Source organism: Phyllobates terribilis, unplaced genomic scaffold (genome assembly GCF_046119375.1).
Source record: "Phyllobates terribilis strain yellow unplaced genomic scaffold, ASM4611937v1 Scaffold_3__8_contigs__length_932513732, whole genome shotgun sequence".
NCBI lineage: Eukaryota > Metazoa > Chordata > Amphibia > Anura > Dendrobatidae > Phyllobates > Phyllobates terribilis.
This window is the reverse complement of record NW_027362763.1, coordinates 55,548,393-55,559,139: the sequence shown is the minus strand read 5'-3', so window position 1 is coordinate 55,559,139 and position 10,747 is coordinate 55,548,393. Positions and strand designations below refer to the sequence as shown.

At 45.0% G+C, this 10,747-nt stretch overlaps 1 non-coding gene across 1 annotated transcript; it reads left to right on the top strand.

The window, feature by feature from the left end:
• Window positions 1–1,133: 1,133 nt before the first annotated feature.
• Window positions 1,134–1,216, top strand: TRNAL-CAG (transfer RNA leucine (anticodon CAG)). Its single transcript has one exon. It is a non-coding gene; the product is annotated as a tRNA-Leu (tRNA).
• The last annotated feature ends 9,531 nt before the right edge of the window (window positions 1,217–10,747 follow it).

Genomic DNA, 10,747 nt, shown 5'->3' with positions numbered 1-10,747 from the left:
GGCACATAGCCACAGGATGGGGACCTGGATGGGGCACATTAGTACAAGATGGGGACTTGGATGGGGAACATTACTACAAGATGTTTTCCATTATTACTATATGATGCTAATTGTAAGACAATATTACTGTATGTGGCCAATTGGGGGAAATAAAACTGTAAAAAAAATAAAAAATAAAATAAAGCATGAAAAAATATTGGGCACTAAAAATGCTGTTTTATATGTAAACTAAAGTAAACACAAAAAAGTGCACGTTTATTATCGCCACATCCATAACGACCCAAGCCATAAAAAAATAAACACGGCAAAAATGTTCAAAAGGTGTATACAAAAAAAATGGTATCACTAAAAATGTCACATTGAACAAAGAATGCGGCCCCCCAAATTAAAATTTTTTCCATGTGCGGCCCATATACCCAGCCGAGTTTGAGACCCCTGGTCTATAGGGATGAGGGCAAGAGATGAGCTCTGTACCATGCTATCTCTGAAATCCCAATTAGTGGGAAGTGAAGATGCACAGAACATTTTTTCTAGCAATCTGGGGTGAGGCTATCCTGATTATGAGGGTGCTTGTAATTTGTAAAAAACACTCTGTGGCTTGCAGGTTTCATAGGAGCTCTGTTTGATTGGGGCACTATTTATGTGGAGACCAGTAAAGGCAGCGCTCTCACCCTGCCACTGTTCATGGAGGCACTGACATTCAGAAGGTTTCTGTTTATAGACAGTCTCTAGCACCCATACCGTCCTGGAATAGCATTGTTATTGCTTATGGCACTGTTCATAGTGGCTCTCGTAACGTTACAGTCCTGCAGCAGTATACGGCTCAGTATCTGCGATGACACATTGTAACTACACAGCCCATGCTTCTTCCACCACTGCTATAAGCGTCACCTAGGCAACAGAACGCCGCAAACTTTCTATTGTGTGACGCGATTAGCGTGTTATACCCAGCTCCGTCTATAGAGGCGCCAGCAGTGCGGCCATACCGCAGCATGAAGCGTATTGCGGAGTGCACCATTAGCAACAACCAATATACAGGCAGAAGGCAGCGATCGTACCTATTTATGTGTACAGAAAGCGAATGATCCTCTGAGAGAAGCTCTACAGTCCAGAGAGGTCCTAAGGCTTCCAGAGTCAGGATGGCCGAGCGGTCTAAGGCGCTGCGTTCAGGTCGCAGTCTCCCCTGGAGGCGTGGGTTCGAATCCCACTTCTGACAAAATATTTTTTTTCTTGTTTACAGAGGAATATAAAGATTTTGCTTGATTATGGCTATGAGTGATGATTGGTATGAAAGCCAGTGTGATTTTAGAGCAAATGCACTTATTAATAATGTTACTGTGAGGGTTTTATTTATTGGTGTATACACTCTGCGGTAATCAGGCTGTTCAGTGTGTGCCTGCAGCATTTTCATTTACTGGCACCAAAGTATTGCTCCTAGGACATGCTAAGGAGCCATGAAGTCAGGAATATTGTTTGTTGATTATTGGGAATGGCATAAATAGTAATTCCATAATATTATGGTAAAAGTGCTGTGGAATTAATGGCGCTATATACCTTAAGTGAGTAAAATAAATAATATACAGTATGAATAACTATGTTACAATCAGCTATTAACCCCTAATCACAGTCCATTTATCTCTTTGGGCTTTCACGCTCTCTTCTTCTTCTTAGCCATGTGAGTTTCTTTTTTTTTTTTTTAGCTGGATTATTTGTAGTATTGAATGACACCATTCACTTTACCATGAAACATGGGGAAAAAAGTAATGTGAAAAACGCACATTTCCACTATATTATTTTTTTTTGAGGGGGGGAGGGGTTTGTTTTTATGACTATCAATTTATTTATTTTTTCTCTATATAGATATATTTAAAAAAAAAAAAAAGTTAAACTTTGTGTAAAAAATTTTGCTTTGTGTCACCATTTTCTGAGACCCGTAATTTTTGTTTATCTCTCATCGATCGAGTTGTATGAGGGCTTGTTTTTTTTTTTTTTTTCCTTTACGTAGCTTATTTTATGGATTAAATAATATATTTTAATCGGAATTCTACAATGCTGCAATACTAAATATGCCTTATGGTTTTTTTTGGACTTGAGGTGTGATTCAATCTTTTATGATGAAATTTTTTTTTAATTTTTATTTTATTTTTGGACCTTTCACTGTATTTTCCAGTCCCTGTCGGGTACTTGAAGCTACAAGTGTTTGATCGCTTGTTCTATATACTACAGTACCGGAGTATTGCAGCAGTGAAAATTTTGACCTTCTATGAATATTTTATCACCGAAGCCCAGCCAACCAATATGGTGGCGATGGAGACCTTCAGCAGACCACTGATTACTTTGGCAACCCACCAGCAATCATATTAAAGGGAAAGTGGTGCCGAATTCATATGTGTCCAAATAGACCGTCCCCTCACCTGAATTTGTATTTTCATCTGTGAGACGCAAACATGAATGATTCTATGAAGGCAATGGGACTTGCAGGGTCAGAGGAGCCCCAGTTAGCTCCCTGCCCTGACGTACTGCAGCGTGCTCACCTTGCTAACGTCTCTGCAGCAAGATGAGGTCACAACATTATTAGTTAAGGCCCCAGACTGTTGAAAGGGTATGGACACTCTTACGGTTTGTACACGTCTGTGACCCCGGTGAGTTTCTCAGGTGGAAGACGTTTCAGAACATGCTAACATCTTTTGTCCTGAAACGTCTTTTTTTTGCGTCTTTATGGTAGTTTTTCCAAAATCATTTGGCCATCGACTTTTTATTTAAATTGTATTGAAAAAACTACTGAGCGGCTTCCTAGTGTATCTTACTTCGTGTGAATATATTCTTAGGCTATGTGCCCACGATGCAGAAATGCTCCGGATTTTTTCCTGAGCGTTTCTGCATCTCCCTGGCAGAAAAAAACACATGCGGATTGTACATGCGGATTGTACATGCGTTTTCCTGCCAGGGACATGCGGATGTGAAGCGTTCTTCACTTGCATTTCCGCATGCGGTTTGTCAAGCACTTTCCAAGCGATTTTAGCATCACTTGGAAAGTGCTTGTCAACTTGGTCACACTATATAAATCCATGCAACCGGCATATATAGTGGGACCGAAAGAATGATAAAAAAATAAATCTATACTTACCTTCTGATGGACCCCGGAGTCTTGATTCGCTCTGTCATGGCTTGCCAGCAGCTCGCGGTATACTGAAGGACCTGCCGACGTCAGCTGTCGCGTGACCCGTCACATGACTAAATGACGTCAGCGCAGGTCCTTCAGTCCACCGCGATCTGCCGGCAAGCGAAGACAAGGAGACCGGGGGCCATCAGTAGGTAAGTATAATATTTATTTTTCATTTTATTCTTTTTTTTACAGGTTCTATGGTACCCGGGTCCGGAGGAGAGTCTCCTGTCCTCCACACCCGGGTACCATCCGCACATTGGAACGCATGTAATCCGCATGTGCAGATGCAGTGATGCGGATTCCATGCGTTCCAATGCAAGTCAATGGCGGCAAAAACGCAGCGCTTCCGCAAAATAATTGGTAGTGCTTCGTTTTTTTCCGCAATGATAATCCGCAGCGGAAATTTCCGCAGCATGTGAACATGCGGATTATCATTGGGGACCATGGCAGACCTTCTACCAAGCGTTTTTTAAGCATTTCTGCAGCGTTTTTGCCTCTGTGGAAACGCTTAAAAAACGCACCATGGGCACACAGCCTTAGTCTGACTTTTCGTAGGGGATGTAACCACGTAAAGTGTGTAGGGCAGCATGAGTGCATAATACAGCCCTGTCTGTAGTGCAGTGCACATTTAATATCTTCAGAACTGTAAGGTGCCAGATGGGGGTGGTAATGGGCGAGCTGCTGCTCCATGTCGCCCTGGCACTTTATAGGAAAATTGTGTCCAAGTCTCAATGTGCTGTCGCGTGTACGGTGCGTTACGCTCACTTGCAGGCCTCAGCTGTCTCCAGGTCTTCAACTTCAGGAGCCGCCGCAAATGAATGAGGGGACACCCAGTACGTTTCAACACACATAAGTTTACTTGACAGATCAAGTGCATCAGATTGTAACACGCAATCCCTGCAGCCCGTCTTCCTGCACGAAGCAGACGCACTACCTCTCCTGTAAGGTGGGCCCGTAGCATAGGGAGCCGGCATTGAAGGTATACCCGGTCGCCAGTAGTTACTTCCTGAATGAAGCCATACCCCCTTTTGTCATCAAAGTACCTCACCAGGCCATGCATCACCCGGTCACCAGTTATTCCAACCCCGGGGAGATCTAGCTGGGCCTGTACCCACTTCTCTGTCCTCTTTTTCTCCTGAATTACTTTTGCCACCCACTTAGCCTTGACAGGGTCCGGGGTGGGGGTCCCACCTCCACGTACATCTGGGGCCGTGGTATTGGGGCTGCTTCCTGGACCGGTACCTCTTTGGGGGGCTGTGAGGTACTCACCTGCCATTTTGCCACTATATTCTTCAATCGTTTAGCCCTGCTGCAGGGCATCGGCCACACTGACATGGCCGCTTCTGCTTTGGGGTCTTGCTCCGGACTTGGAGCCTTTGGTGGGACTTCTGGCTTCGCCAGTCCATCCGGCCTCACCTCCTCCATCTGCTGATCCAGCCATCACCTCCACTCCAACCTTCCTGGTCCCCTGCGGAGTGCCATGCTGGACCACCGGCTGTCTCTCTCTTAGAGCAGTCTGCACTTCTCCATTTTCTGATGTTTGCTCTCCATCTCTCTCACCAACAATGTCGCCGGCCCGCTCTGCAATGGGTGTACTTCTCCGCTGCCCCGCCACTTCTAGTTCACCTGTCCTTTTTCTGCGAGTCCCCACCCGTTCTCCACTGACTGTCTGCAACGGGCGGGGTTTCTTTTTCTTCAGTTTGTTTCAACACACAGAAGTTTACTCGACAGTTCAAGTGCATCAGATTGTAACACTCAATATCGGGCACAACACTCTCCATTTCTTGTTTCGTTAGTATAGTACATTTTCAGCATTTCTATCCGTTCTTCCTTGACTATCCCTACATTCACTGATCCTGTCCCAGCCCCAGGGATTCCTGGTCCAGTTCAGAAGTACACCTGAGGTCCATTACCTTTCCCACACGCGATTCCACAGCCATCTTCTTCTGTATGGAAGAGGTTGAGGTGCTCGTCATAGCACCTGTATCGAGCCTTGACCTCCGGACATTGCAGGAATGTCCGCAGGGAATTGTTTTAAGGCCTCTTACCGCCCAGAACAATATATACTCGCCTCCACTGTCAGCCCACTGAACCTTGAACTTGACATTATGACTCTATCTACAAACTCTCCTCAAAACAGGAAGCAGTGTCCTTTTTACTGGCTCCTTCCCCTCCCACTATGGGCTAGTCCCAAATATTAACTGTATCTTGCACTATTGTCACCAACTAGCTACAGTCACTATCTTATTACCTAATCCCTAACTTATGTCTTACCCTATACTTATGCTGCACTGTACACTACCAACATTATACATTACTTATACATTGCCATATCACATGACTACCTAATACATTTAAAAACCTCAGGACATCGTTTACACTTCACATGACACAATATATAAAAGACACATGACACTATACACATGACGCGATTGGTGTCCTCATGGAGAGGAACGTGACAGTACAGTCCACACCCTTACAACATGTCATTTATCATTTTCACCTCGGATTTGCCTTTTGCAGCACATAAAATAAAATCCTCAGCAAATAAGTAACAAAATCTGCATTAAACACAATTATATATTTTGTTGGAGTTTATTGTGATTTTCATAGCAAAATTTGTACATGTAGATGTAACCTAAATGGGACACAACGCTACACTGGAACTGCGGCTTCTTCCTTCCCCTGATTAGTGAGGGTCCAACTGGTCAGTCTCCCACTCATTAGAAAGTTATGTGATAAGTGATACACCATCTCTTAGGAGTATTGGGGAATATTGCAAGACTGATAAGAATCACTACTGCCTGGTTGCATTTTGCCAGAAAGTTTGCAAATAATGTAAACGGTCCCTTTATTTTGCAGACAGTCGCTGCAAGATAACTCAGAGATTATGACATTAATTACTACTCGTGTGTGAACACCGCTTTACGTTTTTGCAGTAAAGGATAATTAATATGGCTGCAAATCCTGGACTCCACATGATTTAACCAAACCAAAGTTATATCAGCTGCGAAATCTCTACAGAACCACACGGGGGCTCAGACGTTTCAGCTCTAATATTGGCCCTAAAATGCGGCCCTGTTTTAACTAATGTGAAACTGACCTTAGGGTAAGACTAGATGCTAATATTACTGACCGCAGCAATGCTTTTAGTGATGAGATTTTTAATAACAAGTACATGAAGTGATGTAATGCTGCCCAACAACTGTGTAACTTAAGACTTGTCAGATGATTTATCATAAATTACCCCTTTAAGAGCCGCAGAGTACAGCTAGGTCTGAGTTATTACATGTGACACTGCATTATATGTAACGAAACACCCATTATAAGTATGCTGTAGATGATGTGTTCGTCCTCAGGCCTTCAGCCCAGTACACAGCACTGGTAGGTTTAGGGTAAGCTGATTATATTCTGGGTGTATACTGTATACTGGTGGATATGTATTTATAGACATAGCTTTCTAAGACAAGACTGCTGACAGCCCGGGATTTACTGATTCCTTCTTGAGTTAATCAGAATTTCTTAGAACAAAGTTCCCATTCATGTGAAGCTAGTTCACCATAAAACTGCAAACCTACAAAAGGACTCTAGTGATTCTCTCTCAGTATAACAGTAGGTTTGCTTTATTTTTCTGTGTAAATTTTTTGTTCCATCATAGCACCAGAAAAATGGAATTCATACCTTAATAGACCCATCATCAATGTCTTACCACAGACCCCATTGACTAAAATGGGGTCTGACCTATTTCAATTTCACTATTTTTTTTAGTTTTTTTTGACAGACCATGCAACAATGACTCATTATAGGATTTGCTTCATACACTAAATCTGCAACTGTATGTAAGGAGATGGACATACTGCCCACATTCCCCCTTGAAGTCACGCATATTGTTGTAATGTATATTATGACATGCGTTGTTGGCGATTAGTATTGTGTTGTGCCTGACAGTAGGGAGAGTTAGGGTTAATGTTTGTGACCAGCCCAGAGTAGGAGGGGCTAATGTGAAGGAAAAGAGACAGTTTCCTGTTAAGATGTCGGATAGGGCCCAGCGTGCCGTAGAAGGAGATCTAGGGTCTGACTAGTATGCAGAGCCGCATGACGTGGGTGTTCCTGACGTGTGTGGAGATCAAGTCAGTGGATAGCATGATCCTGAAGAGAGACAAGTGAGCGAAGGACAGAATGATCAATGGGAGACACATCCTGGGTCCTGGGACAGGACGCTCAGCAGTGTGGCCCCTAGTTTTCAACTCAGAGAGGTAACAGGCCAAGACGGAACAGAAATTGTGAGACGAAGAGAGTGCCCTGGGCGGGAGTTCTTAGTCGTCAGAAGCCAAGAAACTGAATAAAGGCCATAGTGGCAAACTAGTTCCTTGAAGAGGAAGAGAGGACGCGGAACCGCGGGTTGAGAATAGGACTCTCACTTACTGGACTGTAGTACTGTGCTGGGTAGTGGTGAAGATCTAGGACAGAGTGAGATAGAACCGAGTCATTCTGAGAAGGACAGGGAGGATGTATGTGAAGATGCTCCGTGTGCTAAAGAAAACATTTGTGAAGTATTGCACCCGCTATCTACTGTACATAGTTCCCTCCAAGATGCTGTTTAGTAGAAGACTGTTTATTTTTGAGTGGTGGTCTCCCTCATTGAACTGTTCAACATCCGGTCCTGGCCAGCCGAAGTCACCGGCATCAGGTGGCTTGCAAGGGTGTAGCACTCCCATAGCACAAGTCCACACACCCAGCGAGGATCCCCACTTTCATGTATCTCGTCCATGGCTACTGCCCCACGCCACTTTATAGTATATGTGCAAAAGTATTGGGACACCTACACCTTCAGGAGCTACTATCCTATAGACACTAATATGGCGTTTGCCCCTTTGCAGCTATAACAGCCTCCACACTTAAGGGAAGACTTTCTACAGGATTTTGGAGATTTCTGTGGGGATTTTTGCTCCTTCATCCTAAAGAGCATTTGTGAGATCAGACCCTGTCGTTGGGAAGAGGCACAATCACAATCTCCTGTCTAGTTCATACCAATGGGTTTGAGGTCCAGGTTCTGTCCAGTCAGTCATGTTCTTCCACCAAAGTCCCCAAACCATGTCTGCATAGACCTTGTGCACTGGGCATCGTTATGGGGAACAGATTAAGGGCCTTCCCCAAACTGTTCCCACAAAGTGCTCCAAATTATTAGGCAAATGCTATTTTCCTCTGATTTTTCTAAATGGTCGATGCAGATGAGTCACTATAATGTTCAGGTCATAGAGGATAAATCACATTTTACTGGATAAATATCTCAATGATAACAGTAACTTTTTCAAAACTAAAAATGCACCAAATTGCCGCAACAGAGTTTCTAAACATTTTATAGGTTGTAAAGAAGTGAAAATGGTCATTTGTTGAATTTGTAGCATTATGAGGTCACATTTACTGAAATCAAAAGCTTTTTCAATCAAAAACATTTTAGCAGGCCAAGTGACATGTTAACATAGGAGCCCTTATTTAATAACACCTTCACTATTCTTGCATTCATTGAACTTGTGAGTTTTTGGATAGTTTTTGCTTGAATCTCTTTGCAGGATGTCAGAATACCCTCCAAGAGCTGCTGTTTTGATGTGAACTTCCTCCTACCCTCACAGATCTTTTTCTTGAGAATACTCCAAAGGTTCTCAGTAGGGTTGAGGTCAGGGGAGGATGGTGGTCACACCGTGAGTTTCTCTCCTTTTATTCTCATAGCATCCAATGACTCAGAGGTTTTCTTTGCAGCATGAGATGGTGCATTGTCAGCATGAAAATAATTTTACTGTGGATGGTATGGTTCTTCTTTTTGTACCATGGAAGAAAGTTATGTCAGAAACTCTATATACTTTGCAGAGGTCACTTTCACACCTTAAGGGACCCTAAAGGGGCAAACGAGGGCTGTCTGATGTTCTGATGATTCCAGCCTAAGTGTATGTGCACATGAAGCGTTTTTGCCGCATTTCCGCAACGTTTTTTCCGCCGCGGAAACGCTGAGAAAACGCTTGCCAATTGGTCTGCCAGCTATTGCAATGGTAATCCTGATGTTCTGTGCACATGATGTGGAAATTTCCGCTCAGGATTACCATCGCGGAAAAAACTGCAGCATGTCCATTCTTTGCACGTTTCCGCCGCTAATTTGCGCCCATTGACTTGAATTGAAGCGCAGCAAATCCATAGGTATAATATCTATACCTGCAGATTTGCTGCGTATCAATTAAAGCCAATGGGAGCGAATTCGCGGCGGAAACGCGCTGCGGGTGGTACCCAGGTGGGCAGAGGAGGACTACTACTTCTCACATCCGACCGCCGCTCCCGCTGATATCAGCGAGAGTGGCGTGGCTGGTGGGAGCAGTAGTCTGCTCTGCCGAGCCGGCGTGCCCATGATAAAAAAAAAAAAAGTAAAAAAAAAATGCTCCCGACAGCCAGCGGTACACTGCAGGGAGCGTGCTTTTATCTGCGTGAACCCATCTGTGCTCTGTATCAGCCACAAGTCTTTTCATAGTACAATGATCACGCTTAAGTTTTTAAGTTTTTGTGAAAATATCTAATGCTCCCATACCTTGTCATCAGCAGAGAGATCCATTTTCGTTCCCATATCGCATGAAACCTGTGCCTGCTTAATAATGTGGAATGTTCTTAAGTAGTTTTCCTTTAACCTGTTCAACCCCCAGGCCAGTTTGGTTAAGAAGTTAGATGGGTTAAAAGTTGATCAGCAATTTCTCATTTTCCCAACAACATTTACAAAACCATTTTTTCCCTTCACCCATGACAGCACACCTGAGAGAGATGATCCACCCTTCAAGGACAGCAAACCATCTGAAATAAAAGGGCGGCACCTCTCCCCCGCTTCAGTTGGTTTCCTGTCCTTGATGGGAATCCTCACGAAATAATCAGACGGCTGTTATGCTGAAGAGAACTTACCCAGGCCTGTCCCTGCGCTGGAAGAGCAGGCTGTTTTGTCCGTGGCACCGGCCTTCAGGTGCTGGTAGAGCCGTCCGCAGGTTCCCCGGGGACCTGTCGCACGTGCTGACGCAGGCGGTGCAGAGGTCCTGGGCTTCCGTACACCGCCGCGCTGCCCTCCCCCGGCCGTCCATGTGACCGCGGTCATGTGCCTCTGACGTCATGGTGCGGAGCACGCTGGGTAGGGCGTGCCCGATGACATCGGGGGCGGCGCCGAAGGAAAACATGGCGGCGCCCTGTATAATGCCGGCCGGCATGGCAAAAACGCTGGCGACGTTTGCGAGAGGAGAACGGCGCCAGGGGGAGGGGCCTAATTACCCGAAGGAGACCGCAGGGACCAGGAGGTGGCTGATTTTGCCCGTCTCCCTATAAAGAGGAGCAACTGGGGTCAGAACGCTGCTCGTCATAATGTCTGACATGGAGCAACAGCAGCTGTCGCCACGGCCACAGTCGCTACCACCTTCATCGCCACCTCTGTCTGCTCGCCGGTCAAGAGGGTCCAGTGGAAGGAGCAGCGGTCGTCCGAGTCAGAGGGGTAAAGCTTCTCAGGACTCCACGGTCTCCCGGAGGGATGCGTCGCGTATCCTGAAACAGTCTTCAATTCCG